The 25,640-nt window shown below is 41.5% G+C and overlaps 1 long non-coding RNA gene and 1 pseudogene across 1 annotated transcript; one reads left to right on the plus strand and one right to left on the minus strand.

Annotated features, from left to right (window-relative positions):
- Positions 1-9,682: 9,682 nt before the first annotated feature.
- On the plus strand, positions 9,683-10,123 carry LOC139030678 (cytochrome b-c1 complex subunit 7 pseudogene; annotated as a pseudogene).
- Positions 10,124-21,266: 11,143 nt separating this feature from the next.
- LOC139030679 (uncharacterized) lies at positions 21,267-24,783 on the minus strand. Its single transcript, XR_011483088.1, has 2 exons — positions 24,715-24,783; positions 21,267-23,607 (listed from the first exon to the last, which is right to left on the minus strand). It is a non-coding gene; the product is annotated as an uncharacterized lncRNA (long non-coding RNA).
- Between the last annotated feature and the right edge of the window lie 857 nt (positions 24,784-25,640).

Below are 25,640 nucleotides of genomic sequence, written 5' to 3' on the forward strand. Positions count from 1 at the left end.
TCCCCGTGTAGTCAGTGTTACCTTCAGGGATTTTAATCTGTTGCACCAGTCCTTTCTGAAGCGGTTCCCTTTGTTTATTTGGCTTCTGTTTGCCGTCTCTTTGGTGTCTAATTTCCCCCCTGACACAGGCGGGCGGAGGTGATCTCTTATTTAGGTTCTCTTGTTCAATTCAGTCCTGCTACGGGGAGGGCGGGGTGCTGCAGACAGATACCGCTCTGTGTGGATAGGACTCACGTGTTCCGGCCACACTGGGTTTGCCCCGCTCACGGGTGTCAATGCTTTCCCCGTCTACACTGCTCAGGCTCCCAGCTGCTCTATATGGAGCGGGCCCTGCGTTGAGTGCGGTTCCAGTTTTCGGGTACTCCACAAAAGCGCGGATTCGGTTGTGCCTGCGTTTTGTGCCTTCCCCGGCCTGAGCGGTTCAGGCAGCCAGAGGCTTGGGCGCACTCTCCCCGGGTGCAGCACGCCTTTTCCCTCCGCGGCGAGCGGCCCAGGCAGCCAGAGGCTTGGGCGCACTCTCCCGGGTGCAGCACGCCTTTTCCCTCCGCGGCGAGCGGCCAAGGCAGCCAGAGGCTTGGCCCAATCTCCCCGGGTACGGCGCACTTTTTCCCTCCGCGGCCCCAGCACGCACCGCCAGTCGGGTCTCAGGAAGTCTTTAGCTAGAACCCGGAGGCCTGTTTGCAGTGTGGGAGGGGGTGGCTTCTCAGGGGCTAAGTTTGCCCTTTTCCCCTCCCCCCTGCCTCCTACCTCCAGCGCGGATGGGCCGGCTCTTCTCTGGAGATTCTCAGTCCCTTTGTTTTGCGAACCGCGGGCAGTGTGTTCGGGCCAGTTAATTTTGTCCCTTGCTATCCCACAGTTTAAAAAAGCTCCCTCCAATTGCTCTCAGGGTCTTCGGGCCGGTCCTTACCCTAAGCAATGCCGCCCGCTCCTCTCCGTTCCGCCCCGCTTGTTGCTGGTGGGTACCGGCGTCTGGGGTACTTTTCAGCTGGGAGTTGCTTTTAGGCACGTAATGTGTGGGCCTTGTTTAATCCCAGTTAGAATGCCGAAAACTTACCCCAGTCCCGCCAGTGAGAGGGTTTCCTGGTGATTGGAAACTTCCTCTATTAAGACTCCCTTCCCGGGACGGGTCTCCGTCCGTAGCTCTTTCGACTCCCTTATTGTCGTTTATATTTTGTCCTACCTCCCTTCGAAGACAATGGGCTGCTTTTCTGGGCGCCTGATGTCCTCTGCTAGCGATCAGAAGTTGTTTTGTGAAATTTGCTCAGCGTTCAAATGTTCTTTCGATGAATTTGTAGGAGAGAAAGTGGTCTCCCCGTTCTATTCCTCCGCCATCTTGGCTCCTCCCCATCTTTCAATGTATTAACCATTTCATCTAAGTCGTCCAATTTGTTTGTATAAAGTGGTTCATAATATTCCCTTAGAATCATTTTGATTTCTGTAGGGTCTGTAGTGATATTCTCCCTCTTAAGGACTTCCCTGGCTCAGACGGTAAAGTGTCTGTCTACAATAGGGAGACCTGGGTTTGATCCCTGGGTAGGGAAGATTCCCTGGAAAAGGAAATGGCAACCCACTCTAGTACTCTTGCCTAGAAAATCCCATGGACGGAGGAGCCTGTTGCAGGCTACTGTCCATGCGGTCACAAAGAGTCGGACACAACTGAGCGACTTCACTTTCACTTCTTTCTTCCTCTTATTCCTGATTTTGTTTATTTGTTTTTTCTTTCTCTTCTTTCTTTTTGTTATTCTAAGCAAATCTTTACCAATTTTGTTGATCATTTATGTGAACCAGCTTTTGGTTTTCACAGATTTTCTGTATTGTTTTTCTGATTTTTATTTCACTTATTTCTTCTCTGGTCATTATTGTTTCTTTCCTTTTACTTACTTGAGGTCTGAAATGCTCATATTTATCTAGCTTCTTGAAGTATAAGCTTAGATTGTTGATCTTAGATTTCTTTCCTGTCTAATATAAGCATTTAAAGTGGTAAGTACCACTCTAAGTACTGCTTTAGCTACATATCATTTGATGTTTTGATATGTTAGGTTTTGATATGTTATTTTTTGATATGTTGATATGTTAGGTTTTCATTTCAAAGATCTGTAGAAAAATGTCAAGCCTATCAATTGTAATAGCAGTCCCAGGAAGAATGGAGAAACACAAAGGGGAAATGTTTATTGAAGAAATAATGACAATAAGCTCCCCAATTTGACGAAAAGCCTTAATCTATAGGTTTGAGAAACTCAATAACCACCCACCAAGTAGACTAAACATGAAGAGATCCACACATAGACCCAGGATGCTAAAAACTCCAGAAAGCCAAGACAGTCTTGAAGCAGCAAGATAAAAACGACTCATCATGTATGGAGAACAATACAAGTAAGGGCTGACTTCTCACACAAATATGGAGTCTGTTAGTAATGGAAGAACATATCCAAAGTGCTAATAGAAAAAATAACCCAAAAAGTCTGTTAATCATGAATTTTCTATCTAGCAAGACCATCTTTCAAAATGAAGGCAGAATAAAGATCTTCCCAGATAAACAAAAACAGACTACCCTATAAGACCACCTAAAGGCTATCCTTCAAGCAGATATGTTAGATTTTGATATGTTAGGTTTTCATTTAAATCCAATTCAGCACATTTTCAAATTTACCTGTGATTTCACCTTTGACTCCTGTTTTTTTCAAAAGGATATTGTGAAATTCAAAATATTTGGGAAATTTCAAATTACCTTCTGTTGCTGGTTTCTTTATTTAATTTTGTTGCAGTCAAAATAGCTTGAATCATTTTGTTTCCTATAACAGAGTTAATATGGAGAGACTTCCCTGTGCACTTGAAAAGAATGTTTATTCTGTTGTCGGATGGAGCATTCTGTGTCATTTATATCTAGTTGCTTGCTTGTGCTTTTAAGTCTTGAATATTCTGTCTAGTTCTAGCAGTTACTGAGAGAGGAATATTGAAATTTTCAACCACTATCATATTCAATTGCTACCTATCTTTCAGTTCTGTCATCTTTGCTACATGTATTTTGGTGCTCTGGTCTTCATCCTGATGTATTGAAAATCTTACTAGTATGAAATGTTTCCATTTGTCTCTAGTTGTATTTCTTGTCTTAAAGCCTATTTTTGTATATTAATATAGCCATTCCAGTTCTTTAATAATTACAGTTTGCCTTTTCATCCTTTTACTTTGAAACTACTTGGATTTTTTAAATATAAAATGTATTTTTTTATAGATGGTATTTAGTTGGATCTTGCTCTTTCCTCTATTAATGGTTCAGAAAAAAAGTGAAAATGTTAGTCATTCAGTCGTGTCTGCCTCTTTGAGACCCCCATGGACTGTAGCCTGCCAGGTTCCTCTGTCCGTGAAATTCTCCAGGCAAGAATACTGGAGTGGGTTGCCATTCCTTTCTTGAGGGAATCTTCCCAATCCAGGGATCAAACCCCAGTTTCCTGCATTAAAGACAGATTCCTTATGATCTGAGTCACCAGGGAAGCTCTATTAATGATTTGCCTGTTTTTTAAATTAATTTATTTATTTTAATTGGAGGGTAACTACTTTACAATATTGTGGTGGCTTTTGCCATACATTGTCATGAATCAGTCATGGGTGTACATGTGTCCCACCATCCTGAACCCCTCCCACCTGCCTCCCCACACCATCCCTCTGGGTTGTCCCAGAGTACCAGCTTTGAGTTCCCTGCGTCATGCATTGAATCTGCATTAGACATCCATTTTACATATGGTGATATACATTTTTCAATGCTATTCTCTCATATCGTCCCACCCTTGCCTTCTCCCACACAGTCCAAAAGTCTGTTCTTTACATCTGTATCTCTTGCTGTCTTGCATATAGGGTCATTGCTACCGTCTTTCTAAATTCCATATATATATGTTCATATACTATATTGGTATTTCTCTTTCTGACTTACTTCACTCTGTATAATAGGCTCTTTTCATCCACATCATTAGAATTGATTCAAATACATTATTTTTTATAGCTGAGTAATGTTTCATTGTGTATATGTACCACAACTTCCTTATCCATTCATCTGCCGATGGACATCTAGGTTGCTTCCATGTCCTAGCTATTGTAAACAGTGCTGCAATGAACAGTGGGGTGCATGTGTCTCTTTCAATTCTGGCTTCCTCAGTGTGTATGCCCATCAGTGGGATTGCTGGGTTGTATGACAGTTCTATTTCCAGTTTTTTAAGGAATCTCCACACTGTTCTCCATAGTGGCTGTACTTGTTTGCATTTCCACCAACAGTGTAAGAGGGTTCCCTCTTCTCCACACCCCCTCCAGTATTTATGGTTTGTAGATGTCTTGATGGTAGCCATTCTGACTGGCATGAGATGGTACTTCATTCTGGTTTTGATTTGCATTTCTCTGATAATGAATGATTTTGAGCATCTTTTCATGTGTTTGTTAGCCATCTGTATGTCTTCTTTGGAGAAATGTCTATTTAGTTCTTTGGCCCATTTTTTGATTGGGTCATTTATTTTTCTGGTATTGAGCTTCATGAGCTGCTTGTATATTTTGAGGATGAATTCTTTGTCAGTTGCTTCATTTGCTATTATTTTCTCCATTCTGAACCTCAAGAAACAAGAGAAACATCAAATAAACAACCTAACTTTACAGCTAAAGCAACTAGAAGAAGAAGAAAAGAAGAACCCTGAAATTAGTAGAAGGAAAGAAATCATAAAAATCAGAGCACAAATAAATTAAAAAGAAATGAAGGAAACTGTAGCAAAAATCAACAAACCAAAAGCTGGTTCTTTGAGAAGATAAATAAAATAGACAAACCATTAGCCAGACTCATCAAGAAAAAAAGGGAGAACAATCAAATCAATAAAATTAGAAAAGAAAATGGAGAAATCACAACAGACAACACATAAATACAAAATATTTAGCTATTATTTTAAAAATTATTTTCTTAATAGTTCATCTAAATATTACAATACATATCTTTAACCCATTACAGTCTGCTTAATAATAATCACAGTAACAACAATAAGAATAATATAGCAAATTTGCTCTGATACATTTTCATTTTTCCCTTTAATGCTAGTATTGTTATACATATTACATCTAACCATGCAACAACTCCCAAAAATAAACAATTATAATTGTTGCTTCACATAGTCTTTGTTTTTAAATAAATTAGGAGGAAGCAATAAACATTCTTTTATGTTTATTCACATATTTAACATCTTCAGTGCTCTTCATTCCTTCCTGTTGAGATGAGTTGAGTCATATCTGCTATCACCATTTCCTTTTAGCCTGAAACAGCCTTTAGGATTTCTTATCGATGGACATAAGCTTGGGTAAACTCTGGGAGTTGGTGATGGACAGGGAGGCCTGGCATGCTGTGATTCATGGGGTTGCAAAGAGTTGGATACGACTGAGTGACTGAACTGAACTGAACTGATAGGGTGGTCTATTTTGTTTACCTGGGAAGATCTTTATTCTGCCTTCATTTTGAAAGATGGTCTTGCTAGATAGAAAATTCTTGATTAACAGACTTGTTGGGTCATTTTTTCTATTAGCACTTTGAATTGTTCTTCCACTACTTTCTAGACTCCGTATTTGTGTGAGAAGTCAGCCCTTACTTGTATTATTCTCCATACATGATGAGTCGTTTTTATCTTGCTGCTTCAAGACTGTCTTGGCTTTCTGGAGTTTTTAGCATCATGGGTCTATGTGTGGATCTCTTCATGTTTAGTCTACTTGGTGGGTGGTTATTGAGTTTCTCAAACCTATAGATTAAGGCTTTTTTATCAAATTGGGGAGTTTATGGTCATTATTTCTTCAATAAACATTTTCCCTTTGTGTTTCTCCATTCCTCCTGGAACTATTACAAGTACATTGATAGGCCTGACATTGTCCTATAGGTCTTTGATTTGCTAGTTTTCTTCAATATTATTTTCTCTTAATTCTTTAGATTAGATAATGTCTATTGATCTATCTTCAAGTACACTGGTTGTTTTCTTCTCAAGTGTTCTACTGCCCCTTCTTCTTTTCAGTAACTGTACTTTTCAAATCTAGAATTTCTATTTTGTTTCTTTTCTGTAGATTCTATCTCTATTTAGATTTCCTATTTTTTGAGTCATATTCACTATATTTTCCCACTTTGTGTGTAGCTCCTTTCTACTTAGGTTTTTAAATTATATTTTTAACATGATTTTTCAGCTTGTCTCATTAAGGTTCATCCCTGTGTCACTAATACAGCAGTGGACAGCTAACGATCTATGCAGAGTTTTGCTTAAGCACCTCAAGTCCAAAAGTACTTCCACCCTCTGCCAGTTAACCTGTGTATAGTTTGGGAAATGCATTCGACATTCAGTTACTTCTCAAGTAAGCCTTTGCTTTTACTTTCCACTACATTCTTTTTGGGCTTCTCTGGCATGAACATCGTTCATAGTCCCAGTCAGCCAGGAATGTGTGGAAAGCTTATGGAGTCCTTTTATGTCTCTCTTACTTCTAAGGATTCGCATTGGCAGGTGGATTCTTTATATACTGTGTCACCTGGGAAGCCCCATCTTGGATGGTGCCTGGCATTTACATAAAGAAGTGTAGATCTACCTCCAGTATCAAGCCTGAAGCCAAGCCCAGCTAAGCTCAACCATGTTCAGCCAAACTCTAGCTGAAACCCTACCGACCCCGAGACACATGAATAAGAAAATAAATATTTGTTATTAAGAGCAACTGAAAATTTTGGCATTATTTTTATGCAGCAAACTTATGCAGTCACCTAATAACAGACAGCATCCTATCTAACCTGTTCCATATCACCAATAAAGGAGTGCAGTGCCATGATCTGCTCTGTACAACCTTTTCAAAGGATCCCAGACTGAAGGGTAATGTCTAGGTTACAGGCATCATCAAATGCCATGGGGAAATAATGAAGCAATTGGCATGGATTTATCATAAAATTCCTTACAGAGTCAAGAAAGAGCAATGAGCTGGTATAAGCCTAAAGAAATCATTTGATTCTAAGGGTTATTGACAAAGAAGTAGAGAAGTATATGAAAAATGCCATTGTGTCTTTTTGAGCCTGATAGACCAGGTTGAGAGGTAACCCAGCATTACTCTCTTACTCTGCATTATGAACTGAGAGTTCATAAGCAAGAATGCATCTAAACCCGCTTTGTTGAAAGCTCTGCATTCTTTGCACACCTTACAGAGCCTCTTGAGCAGTTTTATTGGTTCAGTTCAGTAACATCCACAGCAAAATACCTACCTACGATACTCTGAGAGCAGCCCAAGGCATCCTAGAATCCTTCACTTGACTGATAGAACTTACCAATAGATAGATGTTTCTAATAGGATGTTATATGGGTTATAAGATTAGATGTCTGTGTGTTAGGGAACAGTACTATATCCCAGATCTAAGAATGTTAACTTAAAAATCCGATCTCTCACCAGTATCCTGAGAAATACTGTCAGTCTTGGCACTGAAATAATCCTCATATCGACATGCCCCTGGAATGTGTGTATGCAGAGAATGCAAGACAGCAGGACGCTCAGGGACCTATTGTGTATGATAGCTGATGCTGGAAAAATCACAGGCAAGGAAAGCAGGATAAATGCTATAAGTACACATCGAAACACAGCATCAAGCAAGGCAACAGAGCTTTGGACTGCTGCGAAACAGCAGCAACATACAAAACAGCCCTAGCTCAGCTGTAAGGAATGTAGAGAAAGACTTCAGCTGAATAGCGAAACAACAATAGGTTACATCCGCTAACAGGTTCACATTTCACATGAGCATAGTTCACTCTGCTTAGCCACACTTGAACACACCAGTTGTGGCTTGGACCCACAACACTGTCTTAAAAAAATAAAAAACAGAGGTCAACAGAATAATTCTAGCTATTGCCTATCAATCCCTTATATATTTTATATAGTTATCTCAACAATTGCATACATAAATTCTAATGTCATCTGGAAATGCCACACTGCACTAATCTATTAGTAGGAAGACTTCTGGCGGCCACAGATATCTCATCCAGAACTTCTAATCCAGAAGCCAAAAAGATCAGTACCTTGCAAGAAAACCACCTGAAATAAAACCCATGGGCTTTATCTACAGAAGAAGCAGACCTACCACGAGCACTCAGACCTACAAGTCTGTAAAAGTTTACAGACCTTATAAGATGTTTGTCTGCTTTTTCTGGAAAACTGTTAGGTTTTCTTAAATTATAAGGGACATACAGGTTGCATTAGAAAGGGTGTAAAAGTATCCTTAAGAAGCACTAACAAGCATTGGGGAAAACACAGCCAACATTCCTAACTATAATCATGAATGAATCAGGGGCCATTTTATATGAAATCAGTAGCCCTATAAGCTTCATTAACTCATAAGGGCATCAATAAAACATAAGATAAAAAAAATATTAAGCTCCATAAATGATGATATTGACTTAATCAAGGAAATGTTATGTTAAGTTGCTTTTTCTGATTAAGAAGTTGTAGAACTGTAGAAGACTTTCACAAAAGTAATTGACACGGTGAACATTTAAATGTATCTGGAAAATATACACATGTGAATTGTTTTATCACACAATGGCTCTGGATCACCACTGCTCAGCAGAAACAAAAACATGAGCCAGGAGTGGAAGCCATCTAAGTCATTTTAAGTTTCCAGCAGATATATTAAAAGAGTTTTCAGAAGAGTAAAATTAATTCCAATAATAAATATAATTTAACCCAATGTAGTCAAAATACTATATTATTATAGTACTTCAATTTACAATCAACATAAGAATTATCAAGGACATTTCGCCACATTTCATTTGTATGAAACCTATGAAATCTGGTATATATTACACTATGGCATGTCTCAACCCAGACTAGACACATTTCAAGTACTCAGCAGACACACTTGACTGATGACCACCATACTAGATAGCACAGCTCTCAATACATGAAGCTTTATTGAAGAACAACTGAAATTAATGCAAATGCAACTGGAGTATTCCAACCCAGTATTCAGAACTACTAGAAGAAATGCAAATATCAAGCCACATATGTTCTCTCAGTTTCTCCAAAAGATCCATAAACAAAGTCAAAAGAACTGAATATGTGTCTCTAATAACCATTACCAAGGCAAAAAAAAAAAAAAAAAGGTTAGTACTAACTCCTAGTAAGAGGAAGGAAAGAGTCATAGACTCTTTGAGAATGAGATTTATGCAGAAATTTTCTTTGTCAGATTTCCTTGAGCACTCAGAAATGAAGTGTTATCTTTGATGCCACAGTCCTTTTGCTATCTGGAGAGGAGGAAGGAGAATTGTAAACACCCAAAGCTACTTACATAGTCACTTCTGAGATTAATAAGTTCAATCTTCAAAGCTGTAACTTTGAGCTCTCAAAGATTGTTCCCATGTATGTCTAGATCACAGTAAGAAAGGCTCTATTAAATACATCTAATAAAAATATTTTAAAGTAAGTCTTGTGTCAGGTCAACATGGCGGGCCGGCCAGCTGACAACTACTGAAGATATTGTGCTTCAGTGCTGTGTTTGGAAACTACATAGACCTGGCCTCAGCTCCATCACTGGCTGCCTCTGATCTTGGATGGGATAATTTTTGTAATTCCTATTGCTCTTTAGCAAGGACGGGCGGGTTATAAGTAACTCGCGCATGGGCGTAAAACAAATAAAATAGTACCTGGCAAAGGTTTCAGCATCAAGCAGGTGGCTGGAGGGTATTCGAAAATGGTATTACAACGCTGCCGGGTTCAATAAACTGGGCTTAATGCGAGATGACACAATACATGAGAATGACGATGTAAAAGAAGCCATAAGAAGGCTTCCTGAGAACCTTTATAATGACAGAGTGTTTCGCATTAAGAGAGCACTGGACCTCAGCATGAGGCAGCAGATCCTGCCTAAAGAGCAGTGGACAAAATATGAGGAGGATACATTTTACCTTGAACCGTATCTGAAAGAGGTTATTCGAGAAAGAAAGGAAAGAGAAGAATGGGCAAAGAAGTAATTTAGTAGTCTAAATCTGTGGGTACAGCTGTTCTCAAGTATTTTTATGAAGCTGGTTAAACCTGAAATGTACAATGTAGAACTATCTGGGCTGTAAATGTATTACTTTAAATAAATATCATAATTATTGTTGGAAAAAAAATTAAGTAGGTCTTTTTTTCACATGTCTATCAATATATGGTCATTCGACTGTGTATAGGTTTATATTATAGTTTGGGGCTATTAAAAATCATACTTAAATTTCCTTGTGTTTCACTGCACTTTCTAAAATAAAAGCAAATTTTAAAAATCTTACTAATGCAACATCAAAATTAAACTTTTTAATGATCAAATGACAACAAATGCAAAGAAAATGTTTCTTAGGGAAGTAGGCTTTCTCTGTGATCTAATTCAGATCTTGTGTCATTCCACATTTTTCTACAAGTCCTGGTCCACAGGACAATGCCCTGTGAAATTTTCTGCTTAGCCACCTCCCTCAAACCAAACAGGTGGAGGGAATGTCTTTTTTTTTCTCATTGGATGAGAGTTAGGGCAAAGTTTAGCAAGAACAAGATGAACTGTAGGCTTCCACTAGGACAACCCTGTGTGAAGAAAAATTCAAATGTCAGGTACTAAGAAGTAGATGGACAATAAATCTGTACTCTTTACCCCACGAGGTGATAATTAAGAACCACTGGAAGATGCAGAGGTTTGGGGAGGCACAGTGTATTGGTATGGGAAATGATGCTCAAGTAAATTGAGGACTCAGAGGAAGAAGGATGGCAAGAATAAAGCTTATAAGACTATTACCTATAAGGTTTTATTTACTGTGGACTTTGTGGGTTTGAGTGTATTGATTTTGAATGAATTATAAGTTTATTATATTTTTCTACAATAATTATGTAACTATTTTCTACAAAGGTCTGCTGATTCTGCATCTTTTCATCTTTCTTCACGATTTTCATCTGATACTTGATTACTCTTACATGAATTTTCTCAGCACTTTCTTTCTCTTCTGAGGTGTTGAGGATTTTAATACAACTCACAGTACATATGAAGAGTCTAACTACAGCTGAAGCGCAATAAGAGGAAAACTCATGGTCCTAACATTAACTGGCTCTTACAAAAGATCTTTGTATCACAGGTTGATATTTTTAAAAATCAGACTATTAATGCATGCTCTTTTTGACCCGTCTTTGACCCTCCTTAATCCCATGTTCCCTCCTAGCTTTGGAAGGTCCTTTTACAATCAGGGTGATGAATGTACTTTATAGTAACCATGTGTAATAGATTTGATACTATTATCCATCAGTTAGTTAATAGGAAAAAAAACTGAAGTGATTGCTTAAGGACAGATATATGAGGTAATCTTGGGCTTTCACTTTAAGGTTTAGCTTCAAGATCCACTCATCACTCATCTCTTAAAGTCCTCCAGGCGACTCTCATGATATCTGACCACCAAAACAAGTACTTGGTGTCCAGAATCCATTATTATTTTCCACCGTCACTCAAGTAGTAAAGTTCTGGCTACCCTTTCCTTTATAGATACCGGTGAGTAGACAGGCATTTAAAAGTAAATGGAAGTTTGGGTGACAAAGAGATCAATTCACACTAACTAGAAGTGAACACTGAAAGCCACATGAGACAAAAGTAAACATCAAAGGCTGATGTGTTAATTTACAGTGAGAAATGTAACACCGCATGCACAAGAAATACCATGTTGGCTTGATCAAAGCATTTTATTTCTTGGGGTCCAACCACATGAAAATCAAAAGATAGGTTTCATGAGCACAGACTCAAAACAACAGGAGGTAGAGAAATCAAGTCTTCAATGCAGCCTTTACCAAATGTACTGTGTGATGGGAGACACTTTAATAGATCTTTCAGCAACAGAAGGTTCAGTGATCAAGTGAGGTTGAGAAGCGCTGGATTAAACCACGGAAAACAGCTTTCATAACTGCACATTTCCTTTGGTCTGCAGATGTACATTGTGGGGTTGTGAGCTCAGATAGGCAGCTTTTCTGAAATAAATTTAGCTGTTTATAGAATATCTCAGAGAACAATATAATTTTGCAGATACAGTTGAGGATTAACTGACCAAATTCTTGCCATAAGGACAGAACTTCAGTGGGCTTGGTATACTTGGAATGCAAGGACTAAAGTCCTGCATCATTCACCCTTCAAGGACACACCATGAACTTGAAATGCGTTACTCACTCAGTCGTGCCTGACTCTTTGCGACCCCATGGACTGTAGCCCGCCAGTCTCCTCTATCCACAGAATTCTCCAGGCAAGAATACTGGAGTGGATTGCCATTTCCTACTCTAGGGGATCTTCCAGACCCAGGGATCAAAAACCTGGGTCTCCCGCATTGCAGACAGATTCTTTACCACCAGGGAAGTTTTTTTAAAATAAAATTTTTTTAAATGTTTTTTAAATAACAATTTAAAAAATAAATAAAAAAGAAAAGAGAGACTCAGAGCCATGAGAAATGAAATAATCAATACCAATATCTGAGTTTCCCTTTTCTTTTTTCCTTTTAAATTTTTATTAAAAAACAAACAAACAAAAAACATTTGTGGCAGCACTGCACAGCATATGCAGTCTTAGTTTCTCCACCAGGGGTCAAACCCATGCCCTCTGCATTGGAAGTGCAAAGTCTTAACCACTGAACCACCAGGCTAAGTCCCATCCCTTTTCCTTTTTAGTGTTTGGGTGAGCACTGCCAGTACATACCTATATTATTGTTCTTTTTCTTCAATTTTATTTAACTCTACCATTGATATTAAGACATTAAAGAGGTTACAGTGAAGGCACGCTTGTCTACCAGTAATTTCAGCTTCTTCAGGTGATTTTTCTCTATCTTTATTGTAAGTTATACAATCTTTAAATGTGACTTTAAATGAATCCTTTTTCTTTATTTTCAATTTTTAGAGTCCCACCACACTACAGCCCCTAAACACTTATAGAAGGAACTTCCCTGACACTCCAGTGATTAAAACTTCACATTCCAATGCAGGTGATGTGGGTCCAACCCCTGGCTGGGGAGTTAAAACCCCACATGCTTCGGGGCTAAAAGACCAAAACATAAACCAGAAGCAATATTGTAACAAATTCAATAAAAAGGTTGTGAACCTTTTTAAAAAGAAAGTCCACAACAAAAAAAATCTTTCTTAAAAAAGGTATATAGCCAAATCCATTAACATACTCCCTGCTTGACACAGAGAACAGACTGTGGATCCAAGGGGGCATGTGGGATGGAGGAGGTGGGATGAATGGAGATGGGAGCATGGACACATGTACACTATCATATGTAAAACAGATAGCCAGTGAGAATATGCTGCATGACTCAGGGAGCGCAAACTGGTGCTCTGTGATAACCTGGAGGAGTGGGATGGGACAGGAGGCGGGAGGGAGGTTATGGCTGATTCATGTTGATGTATGGCAGAAACCAACACAATATTGTAAAGCAATTACCCTTCAGTTAAAAATAATTTTTTAAAAAAGGTATATAACCAGAAAATAATACAACCATGGGAAATAGATTAATACCTTTTGCTCAAAACTCTATCTCCAACCTATAGAACCTGCAAATGTGTTAACCTTGTATGATAGAAGGAACCTTGCAAATGTGGTTAAGTCAGGGATCTTGAGATGGAGAGATTATTCTGGATGACTTGGGTGGGCCAGCGTAATCACAAAGGTTCTTATAAGTGGAAGAGGGAGGCAGGAGAGTGAGAGGAGGAGATGTGATGAAGGACGAGATATCAGAGTGACACAATTGCTAACTGGAAGAGGGCCACAAGCCAAGGAATGTGAGCAGCCTCTAGAAGTTGGCAAGGGCAAGAAAAGGAATTCTTCCCTTGAGACTCTGGTGCCTTGCTGACACCTTGATTTTATATTAATTTTTTTAAAATTCCTTACTGAATTTGTTGCAATATTGTTTCTGCTTTATGTTTGGTTTTATGGCCACAAGGCATATGGGATCTTACTCCCTGACCAGGGATCAAACCCATACCCCACTGCACTGGAAGGCGAAAACTTAACCACTGGACCACCAGGAAAGTCTCACTGACACCTTGATTTTGAACCCATGAAATGGATTTCAGATTTCTGACCTTCAGAACTATAAGGTAATAAATTTGTGTTGTTCTAAGCCCCTAACTCTGTACTAATTTCTTTAAAGCAACAATAGGAAAGGAACAGAACAACCAACATTTTAGTGTCCCCTGTCCACTTGGTCTCAATTACCCAGATGCAACATGTAACCCTCTGTGCTCAACCTTGAGTGATAACTAACACCCTGAGCACAGTGCCTATGTGTCCTCTAAAACTTATTCAGAGACTCATGTGAATGTCACCCCATAGTGCTTAAGAAGTTTCGACAAGCATGAAATAAATCACTGAATGCTGCAGAAAGAGACCAATGTAGTTAGAGAGTAAAAAGCTGAAACTTTTAACTGAAGATGACAACTACTTGAGAAATGTGTTTTCAGAGCCCCGACAGTAGAATGAACTCAGAAGAACTGACCCATGTTAAACAAACTCACAAGACACTTGAAATAACTGTCAGGGTTCTCCAGAAAAACAAATCCAATAGGATGTGTACATAAACAGAAAGAGGTTTATTTTAAGGAATTGGCTCACATGATTATGGAGGCAATCTGAAGGGTGAGCTGTCAGGCTGGAAACCCAGGAAAAGCCAATGTTGAGTTGAAGTCCTAAGGCTGCCTGCTGGCAGAACTCCTTGTTGGGGGAAAGGTCAGTGTTCTGTTTTATTCAGGCCAACAGCTTACGAGATGAGGCCCACCCACATTATGAGGGCAATCTGCTTCAGAGTCCCCCAATTCAAATCTAAATCTCACCAAAAAAACACTTCCACAGAAATATTCTGAATAATGTTCGACCAAACACTTGGGCACACAAAATTAACCATCACATAAACCAAAATGTCAATTTATTAATTTAAATTTGGGACATTTCTTCCCATTGATTAAAGTGTATGTCTTCTAGCCAGAAAACTTTAGTGTCAAAGCATCTGACAGAGTAAATTAATAAGCCCTAAACTACTTGTTGGGTGTGAATTAGAACAAAGTTAATAGGACAGCTATGGGAAATAATTCATATACTGGTCAGGTTCTAGCAGGTTCCTATAATTTTACCATCCTTCAAAGAAGCCTGCAAGTTCTTGCCTTTTTGAAATTTTCCTTGTCAATAGATTTCTATCATTTTTTCCACATGATGGAAAACCATCTAGGACAACCACCATCTAGATGTCTAAGAGCTGGCCTTGTACTGATTGTATGTAACTTAACAGGTTCATTTCTCCTTGAGATTTTGATTATGAAACATATGGAGAGAGAGAAAGAGAATAAGTAAAAGCCTTAAAACATAAGAAACAACATTTTGGTAGAAGCAATATAGAAAAAAAATGGAAATGAGTTTTTCAGTGGCCAAGTCGTGTCCAACTCTTTGCAACCACAAGGACTGCAGCACGCCAGGCTTCCCTGTCCTTCACTATCTCCCAGAATTTGCCCAAACTCATGCCCATTGAGTCAGTGATGCCATCCAACCATCTCAACCTCTGTTGCCCCCGTGTTAGTTTGGCAAATATAGAACAAACACAGGTAGAAAAAGAAGTAAAGTTTGAAGTGCTGAATCATGGCCCTTCAGCCAGTGAGAGTCACTCAGTTGCTCTGGTTATACACCACTTTCTAGTTCTCCCATGTATCTTACAACAAACCCCATTTGTGAAGCCCAACAGTAAACACATTCACCCTGGGCCCCAGGAAAAGTCCATAAACATTTACTATCTCACCAGAAATTGCATCTCTTCCAAAGACCAAAGAATTCCTATGCCCTAGGTCTGGTATCTAGATCCTAGGTTCTTTGGATAGTGTTGGAGACTTAAAACCTCTCTGTAAGCTTGTGACCTCCATCTCAAAATATATTACAACATACAAGATGCATATGCCTGATGTATGATCAGGTCAGTGCTCTGACCTTGTTATTACTGCAGAATATGATTCCACTGTTCATCTGTTTCCGGGAAAGGTGTCCTGGTTACACCCTACTTTCTAGTTTTCTCAAACTTTCAAAAATTGTGGTACCATCGCATCTTCCCAAGACCATACCCCAGTCTTGGTCTATATACCATGGTGTTGCCCTCTTGACACCAAGTTCTTGATTATTCCTCAAGGTGTGTACATTTTAAGGATGGCTGACCTCATCCACTCTATGTGGCCTTTCTGAGGTTTACTGTCACAAGTCAATCTTGTTTTCCAGTTCCCATGTGACATCCCTCATTTCCCCTTTTTGTGCTGATAATAGCATCACATTTACTCAAATCTATCAATGAAAAATTAAGAGATTTAAGATTAATTACACAGTAAACCTTACGCAGAGGCAAAATTATAATGTGAAAATCCAAGCTTATTTAATCAATTTTAGTGGACTCAATCTCCAGGGAGGAGCAAGGAATGTAAAAGCTGATGTCGGGGAATTCTCTGACCTTCTGGTAAGTTCCTTACTCTGCAGATAGGTGAACGATGACAGAATCTGACTGTCCAGAGGAGGCCAGAATGGGGGTCTCTGAGTTGAAGCAATCTGGCAGCTGCTTCTGGCTAAGCCCACAAGCCCTTAGGAACAAGTGTCAAGTCGTAGCAGGAGGATTCAGCAGATGCTGTGGGCTCAGGCAGCTGAGAGGAATCTTGACTAAGAGCAAAATGAGAGCCAGTGGCAGAATAAGACGGCACTGCAGCTCTGTCAAACAGGCAGGGGTCCTCTGGTCCCAGCGCAGTGACCCTCTGCCCCCTGCCCAGCCCGAGGGTTGGCTCGGTAGGCTGTGGGAGACTCTGAACTTCTAGGGCTTGTTTCTAACTAGCAAGAAAGCGTTAGTCTACAGATTCATCCCAGGCCTGGGTGATGCCTGGGCACAGAGCTCAGCTTGCCCCACTTTCTTGTCACAGGAAACAAGCTGCCGCAAAAATGCCTTAGAACAGTGGTGATTCTTTTCCTAATGGTGAGTAAGACAACCTTTGTTCAAGTGAAATTTTTCTGTGGGATGTTAAATATGTAAAAAAAAGTTGAAAGTGTATCAGCTCGAAACAGCGCAGAACCCAAACACAAGGCCTTCCCACTAGGCCCCACCCCGATGGCAGCCTCTGCGGCCCCGCCCCCATTGGGCCCCACTCCCATGGCGGCCTCTGTGGCTCCACCCCCACTGGGCCCCACCCCCACGGCAGCCTTATGGCCCCGCCCCCATTGGGCCCCACTCCCATGGTGGCCTCTGTGGCCCCGCCCCCATTGGGCCCCACTCCCATGGCGGCCTCTGTGGCTCCGCCCCCACTGGGCCCCACCCCCACGGCAGCCTGTATGGCCCCGCCCCCATTGGGCCCCACTCCCATGGCGGCCTCTGTGGCTCCACCCCCACTGGGCCCCACCCCCACGGCAGCCTTATGGCCCCGCCCCCATTGGGCCCCACTCCCATGGCGGCCTCTGTGGCCCCGCCCCCACTGGGCCCCGCCCCCACGGCAGCCTCTATGGCCTCTTAGCAGATCTGTTGGCACTGGTGGGACACAGTTTGAGAGCTGCTACTTCAGAATGCCACGCGGTCTGCCTTTGAAAGCTTGAAAGCATAAATTTAGGCAAACATGAAATATAAAAATCATGCATCTCGCCGACAACTTAGTAAACCTATCAAGGTTGAATCAACTGGTCCCTGGAATACTCTGTGTCAAAGGCATCTTTGAATCCTACCACAACGGCACTCTGCTGCTAGAAACAGCCTTACTGGGAAGGCACCTGAAAGGCCATGCATTGCCTGGAAAGTGTCACTTGTGGTTCTAAACCCTGGATATGAGTCACAGCTCTGAGACTTACTAGCTGGGTGACCTTGAGAAAATATTCTAAACCCTCTGAGCCCTAATTTTCTCAACAAGAGAAAGATCACATGTTTTTTACTCACCTTCCATTGTTATGAGGATCAAATGAAACAATGCATTTAAGAGGTCTATAAACAGTTAAACTGTGTTCATGAAGATTGTTGACATTATAAAAACCTGCTGCCTGCTGTGTCATTCTTTCACTCTGCAAATTTTTACTGAATAATATTCTAGCTAGTTCAGTTCAGTTCAGTTCAGTTGCTCAGTTGTATCTGACTCTTTGCAACCCCTTGAACCACATCATGCCAGGCCTCCCTGTCCATCACCAACTCCCAGAGTCCACCCAAACCCATGTCCATCAAGTTGGTGATGCCATCCAACCATCTCATCCTCTATCGTCCCCTTCTCCTCCTGCCCTCAGTCTTTCCCAGCATCAGGATCTTTTCAAATGAGTCAGCTCCTCGCATCAGGTGGCCAAAGTATTGGAGTTTCAGCTTCAACATCAAGTCCTTCCAATGAACACCCAGGACCGATCTCCTTTAGGATGGACTGATTGGATCTCCTTGCAGTCCAAGGGACTCTCAAGAGTCTTCTCCAATACCACAGTTCAAAAGCATCAATTTTGGGGGGCTCAGCTTTCTTTATAGTCTAACTCTCACATCCATACATGACCTCTGGAAAAACCATTGCCTTGACTAGACAGACCTTTGTTGGCAAAGTAATGTCTCTGCTTTTTAATATGCTGTCTATGTTGGTCATAACTTTCCTTTCAAGGAGTAAGCTTCTTTTAATTTCATGGCTGCAATCACCATCTGCAGTGATTTTGGAGCCCAGAAAAATAAAGTCAGCCACTGTTTCCACTGTTTGCCCATCTATTTGTCATGAAGTGATGGAACTGGATGCCATGATCTTAGTTTTCTGAATGTTGAACTTTAAGCCAACATTTTCACTCTCCTCTTTCACTTTCATCAAGAGGCTTTTTAGTTCCTCTTCACTTTCTGCCATAAGGGTGGTGTCATCTGCATAACTGAGGTTATTGATATTTCTCCCAGCAATCTTGATTCCAGCTTGGGCTTCCTCCAGCCCAGCACTTTGCATGACATACTCTGCATATAAGTTAAATAAGCAGGGTGACAATATACAGCCTTGACGTAGTCCTTTTCCTATTTGGAACCAGTCTGTTGTTCCATTTCCAGTTCTAACTGTTGCTTCCGGAACTGAATACAGGTTTCTCAAGAGGCAGGTCAGGTGTCTGGTATTCCCATCTCTTTCAGAATTTTCCACAGTTTATTGTGATCCACACAGTCAAAGTCTTTGGCATAGTCAATAAAGCAGAAATAGATGTTTTTCTGGAACTCTCTTGCTTTTTTGATGATCCAGTGGATGTTGGCAATTTTATCTCTGGTTCCTCTGCCTTTTCTAAAACCAGCTTGAACATCTGGAAGTTCACAGTTCACATATTGCTGAAACCTGGCTTGGAGAATTTTGAGCATTGCTTTTCTAGCGTGTGAGATGAGTGCAATTGTGCAGTAGTTTGAGCATTCTTTGGCATTGCCTTTCTTTGGGATTGGAATGAAAACTGACCTTTTCCAGTCCTGTAGCCACTGCTGAGTTTTCCAAATTTTCTGGCATATTGAGTGCAGCACTTTCACAGCATCATCTTTTAGGATTTGAAATAGCTCAACTGAAATTCCATCACCTCCACTAGCTTTGTTCATAGTGATGCTTCCTAAGGCCCACTTGACTTCACATTCCAGGATGTCTGGCTCTAGGTGAGTGATCACACCGTCATGATTATCTGGGTCATGAAGATCTTTTTTGTACAGTTCTTCTGTGTATTCTTGCCACCTCTTCTTAATATCATCTGCTTCTGTCAGGTCCCTACCATTTCTGTCCTTTATTGAGCCCATCTTTGCATGAAATGTTCCTTGGTATCTCTAATTTTCTTGAAGAGATCTCTAGTATTTCCCATTCTGTTGTTTTCCTCTATTTCTTTGCACTGATCACTGAGGAAGGCTTTCTTATCTCTCCTTGCTATTCTTTGGAACTCTGCACTCAAATGGGTATATCTTTCTCCTTCTCCTTTGCTTTTGGCTTCTCTTCTTTTCACAGCTATTTGTAAGGCCTCCTCAGACAGCCATTTTGCTTTTTTCCATTCCTTTTTCTTGGGGATGGTCTTGATTCCTGTCTCCTATACAATGTCATGAAACTCCATCCATAGTTTATCAGGCTCTCTGTATATCAGATCTAGTCCCTTAAATCTATTTCTCACTTCCACTGTATAATCATAAGGGATTTGATTTAGGTCGTACCTGAATGGTCTAGTAACCACTAGACTCCACTTTCTTCAATTTCAGTCTGATTTTGGCAATAAGGAGTTCATGATCTGAGCCACAGTCAGGTCCTGGTCTTGTTTTTGCTAACTGTATAGAGCTTCTCCATCTTTGGCTGCAAATAATATAATCAATCTGATTTTGGTGTCGACCATCTGGTGATGTTCATGTGTAGAGTCTTCTCTTGTGTTGTTGGACAAGGGTGTTTGCTATGACCAGTGCGTTCTCTTGGCAGAACTCTATTAGCCTTTGCCATGCTTCATTCTGTACTCCAAGGCCAAATTTGCCTGCTAGTCCAGGTGTTTCTTGACTTCCTACTTTTGCATTCCAGTCCCCTATAATGAAAAGGACATCTTTTTTGGGTGTTTGTTCTAGAAGGTCTTGTAGGTCTTCAAAGATGAATAAATTGAGCTAATTTGGGTGTGACCTCTCTGTAACCCACGGACAGAGGAGCCTGGTGGGCTACAGTCCATGGGGAAGAAGAGAATCGGACATGAGTGAGCACTAGCGCTCTCTCTCTCTCTCTCTCTCTCTCTCTCTCTCTCTCTCTCTGTATATCCCACTGAACAGGGCAATGCTCTGGAGTGGCAACTCCCTTCTAGCAGCAATGATGGGATCCTGCTGCTGGAGAGGGTCCCTCCCCACTCTCCAACCCCCGCCCTCCACCAGGAGCTCCCTGAAGCGAGTGAAGCTATCTCATGGGAGAGTCTACTCAGGTCTCTCACTGTCACCTCCACGGGGTGGGGAGCTGAGGCCCTGAGCTTCCTGATCTCCACCTCTATACAGAAAATCCAGAGGTAGCTGACTAGCCTGACAGATAAACCTCACTTTCAGCATCCCCTGAGATTCTGACAGCACTGCCCAGCAGAACTCTCTGCGGTGATGGAAATGTTCTGTATACGTACTCTGTAGAAGACAGCCGCCAGTCACATGTGGCTATTGACCCTTTGATTAGCAGTATTGAAGGAGTAACCTAATTAATTTTTTTTAGTTAAAAAGATATATATATTTATTTTACTTGACTGCTCTGAGTCTTAGTTGTAACATGCAGAATCTTTAGTTTCAGCATGGGAACTCTTTTTTTTTTTCTTTTTTTTTTTTTCCATTTATTTTTATTAGTTGGAGGCTAATTACTTTACATCATTGCAGTGGTTTTTGTCATACATTGAAATGAATTAGCCATGGATTTACATGTGTTCCCCATCCCGGTCCCCCCTTCCACCTCCCTCTCCACCCGATCCCTCTGGGTCTTCCCAGTGCAGCATGTGCGGTCTAGGTCTTTGACCTGGGATTGAACCCTGCAGGAGCCCCTGCATTAGGAGCTCTGAGTCTTAGTCACTGGACCACCAGGGAAGCCCCTTAATTTAACCAATTCAAGTAGCCGAATTTGGATACTAGGGCTTCTCCGGTGGCTCAGACAGTAAAGAATATTCCTGCAATGCAGGTTCGATCCCTGGGTCAGAAAGATCTCCGGGAGAAGGAAATGGCAACTTGCTCCAGTATTCTTGCCTTAGAAGTCCCATGGATGGAGGAACCTGGTGGGCTCCAGTCCATGGGTTCACAAACAGTTGGACATGACTGAGTAACTAACATTTTCACACTTTCATTTGGATAGTAAACAGCACAGTACTAGAGGATTGGAACACAGGTCAAGCCTGATCTTTCCAATAAAATTTTTTAAAAGTGTAGTAGGTACATCTCTGTCATTTTTAAAAATAAAAACATTGCTAAATAAACAAGTAATGGTGTCACCATATTCATGTACTCTTGTGAGGAGCAGATAGATTTCCCTGTCCTAATTCAATCTCCAATAGTGCTTCTTCTAATTATTGAAGGCAGTGAGCAGAGGCCAGTGTCAGACAAGAAGACAGCATGCATCTATGGGACTTAGAACCGTGATCAAATAAAACTTACAATAGCATTCATCTGACACCTATTAATGATGTGCATAATAGCTGTGGTGCATGCTGTAATTAGTTATAAAGGGTAAGTCACTCTCATAAATTACTAAAATTAGCATAATTTTTATACTGTTTGTTCTCTGGTATTAACAAATTACACCAATATCCCCAGTTTTCCTGAATTCTCTATACATGTTCATAGATGGCCCGTCCCCAGCACCACTGAAAGAATAGTATTTCAACTCCAAAGCTGTTGCTCCATGTTCTGTCTCCATGTTCATTCCCTTCCCAAATAGTCCACAGTTCAGGTGTTGGGTGCTCTGGGCCTTATTGCCAAGTTCTCCCCATCCCAGCCTTGAGATACTGGTAAACAGGGCAATTTTCACCCTTCCCATCTTAAAGTTTTTGCCCCAGAGGACCAGTGGCAGAAACTCTGAGGCAGATGGTGGATGGAGAGCTCTATTTGGTCACCATGCAGCAAAGAAAAGGGAAGGGAGGGAGGAAAGAACAGAGGCCAGGAAGGAGTCAGACCCTGGGCAAAGGTGCCTATTGGAGGAGCCAGAGGAAGTGCTGGAGGTGGGCGCTGGGTACTGGATGGATTGCAATTTGGTGGGCGGAGGCGAAGAGCGTGGAATAAAAGAAGACAGTGCAGCAGTGAGGTGAGAGAACCTGTGCTTGCAAATGTCATCCTGGTCCTGAAGCCACATCCAGCAGAAACCAAAAGACATGCAGACCAGGTGGCTTCTGAGCAGTGCTGAGAATGTGCTTCTAGTGATTCTAGTTCTGACACAGCTTGCACGCTGAAGAACACAACCAGCATCGCTGCAGTCTTGACCTCATGGAAGATATGGGGCAGTGCAGGGTTAGTAGGTAAGAGAGAGGATGGGGGCAGGGGAGAGGTTGCAAAGCCCAGGAAAGAGAAAGACTGCATTCCTTCATGACTGCAAAAACCTGCAGGAACCCTGCCACATTCGCAGGAAATATTCATGTCCATAGAAATCAGTGGGTTATAAATACTTCAAATCAACCATAGCAGGCCCTACAGGCAGACTACCTGCTTTCCGGTAGTCTGGTTCCCAGACCACCTGCTTTTCCAGAGGCCAGGGCTTTGAGGGGAACTAGATGGTACAGCTTCCCTGGTAGCTCAGTTGGTAAGAAGACCGCTTGCAATGCAGGAGACCTGGGTTCAGTCTCTCTCTGGGTCAGAAAGATTTCCTGGAGAAGGAAATGGCAATGTGTTCCAGTATTCTTGCCCAGGAGAGACCACGGACAGAGGAACCTGGTGGACTACAGTCCATGGGGTCGCAAAGAGTCAGACAATGAGTGACTAAACAGGTAAAGGGTCCTGACGTCATCCTGCTCCACGTGCTTTCTCAAAGGCAGAAGCTGTCAAGCACTGGTTTGTTTTTCCAAGGTCCAAAAACACAAAGGGGTAGGAGGAGATCAGCAAGGCTTGTACTAGCCACATCCTTTTCTCTCCAAGGACCCTCTGTCTTCACAGTTTCCAGTTGTTCACTCTGAAACAAAATACTAGTAACAACCACAAACCGGTCATGGAAGCATTTGTGTGAGCGGCACTCGGTGTTCCCACCTCAGCTCGGCCTCCTCTCTTTTCTCTCTCTCAGCCTCCTGCAAGACTACTGTACAGCCCTTGACACCTTCTCCATTCACAGAGCCAGCTCAGATAGAAACCAGCAATTTCTGTTCTCAATGTAAACTCACTGGGAGGAAGAATTACCTAGCCCTGCTTGAATTAAAAATCCACCTTGGTTGAATCAATGGATACCAGAAGCTCAGGTACTTATAGAATACAAGTACATAGTGGGGTCCCATTTGGGGGAGAGAGAGGTTGACTGCCCCCACAGAAGAGACATGTGAGCTGGACAGACAATTGGGAACATGTTTATTGCACTGCAGCACTTCAGTGTTGTTCATCTTAGACTGTCTTTGGATTTTAGGAAGTTGTCATCACCAGAGGTGAGGAAATTCTGAAATGCAGTATGCAGTAACTTCTAACTGCAGCATGGTCTACCTAAGACTGCCTCAGTTACCTCCAACTGACCAGGTAAAATGGGTTTATGTAGTGGTAAGGAACCCTCCTGCCAATGCAGGAGATGTAAGAGAGATGCAGTTTTGATCCCCAGGGAGAGAGGAGCCTGACAGGCTATAGTCTGTAGGGCTGCAAAGAGTTGGACATGATTGAAGTGTTTTAGCATGCACACACATAGGACCGGATAAATAAAAGCTGTGTGCAGAGAAATCTAGCCTTGCCTGATGGCAAGTACAAGGGAGGTAACAGTCACAACCTCTTTTGGAGAAAGTGCCTCGGCAGAGAAATACTACTGATATTAAAGTCCTTGAGCTGAGAGATTATTGTGCCCCCTTCCTTTCAGGGATTCAGAAAACCTGGTTGGGAGCAAGCGGCTCAGGTTGCAGGACATGGGGCAACTTTCTGTGAGACTATATGGAGAGAATGAGCTTCTGATCCCCAGCGGAGCTACTGATAAAGGTTCCTGTTCCAGAGATAGGTGATTAAGATGTCTACTGCAATCAGTATTAAGGAGTTACCTTTATTAGGCTCCAGCAGAGGAAATAAGGACCAAAGACCAGATGATCAGACTTACCTTTGGCAGCTGCGGATTGAAAGTGATTCTGAGCTGCATCTATGATGGTGAACCCCTTATGACTAAGAAGACGACACCGATACAGAAACCCTTCTGTGGAAAACTTTAAATAAAGAAGAGCCTTATCTCCTAGGAAACCAGTTCACTCCTCCTCATTTTCTGTTCAGAAAGGTGGCCAGCTTTCCTTTTTCCCTTCCCCAATCCCATCCCCATTTCCTTCTTCAAAAGCTCACAGTTTATCAAAGCAAGCAAGCATTTCAGATTTATATATATATAAATCTGAATTGTATCCAGCCGTATTTAAAGCTAAATTGTAAACAGCCAAGTTCCAACGCCATTTCCAGATTCAGAATCCATTTTAAAAAGATATTCGTGATATAAACTCACAGGCAGGTGCTGAATAATCACTTAGATATGACAAGGAAATCAGGCCTTGAATCAGAACACAGCTAGAACCTACCTATATAACCTTGTCTTCCATAGGGTAGAATTTAGTGAGTAGTACCTCTATTATAAAGGAGCTGGTTCCTTATATCTCTCATAAGCAATTTCACTGGCGCTATGGCCTCAAGGCACAGTGCCTTATAAAAACTTTCATCCATTCATTCATTCCATGTGAATTGAGCACCTATTATAAGCGAAACACTAGGAAGGGTACTAGGGAGGTAAAAGTTAAGAAAAACAAGGAACTCAAAGTGTAATAGACGAGGCAAGCACAGAAGTGAATATTGCATCTACTAAATAAAGAAGCGAGAGCAAAGCACAGTGTTGGTACAAGAAAGGGTCAGTTCTATTAAGGATAATCTAGGAAACATCAATGGCAACCCACTCCAGTACTCTTGCCTGGAAAATCCCATGGACGGAGGAGCCTGGTGGGCTGCAGTCCATGGGGTGGCAAAGAATTGGACGCGACTGAGCGACTTCAC

The sequence above is a fragment of the Odocoileus virginianus genome, chromosome 23, assembly GCF_023699985.2.
Source record: "Odocoileus virginianus isolate 20LAN1187 ecotype Illinois chromosome 23, Ovbor_1.2, whole genome shotgun sequence".
NCBI lineage: Eukaryota > Metazoa > Chordata > Mammalia > Artiodactyla > Cervidae > Odocoileus > Odocoileus virginianus.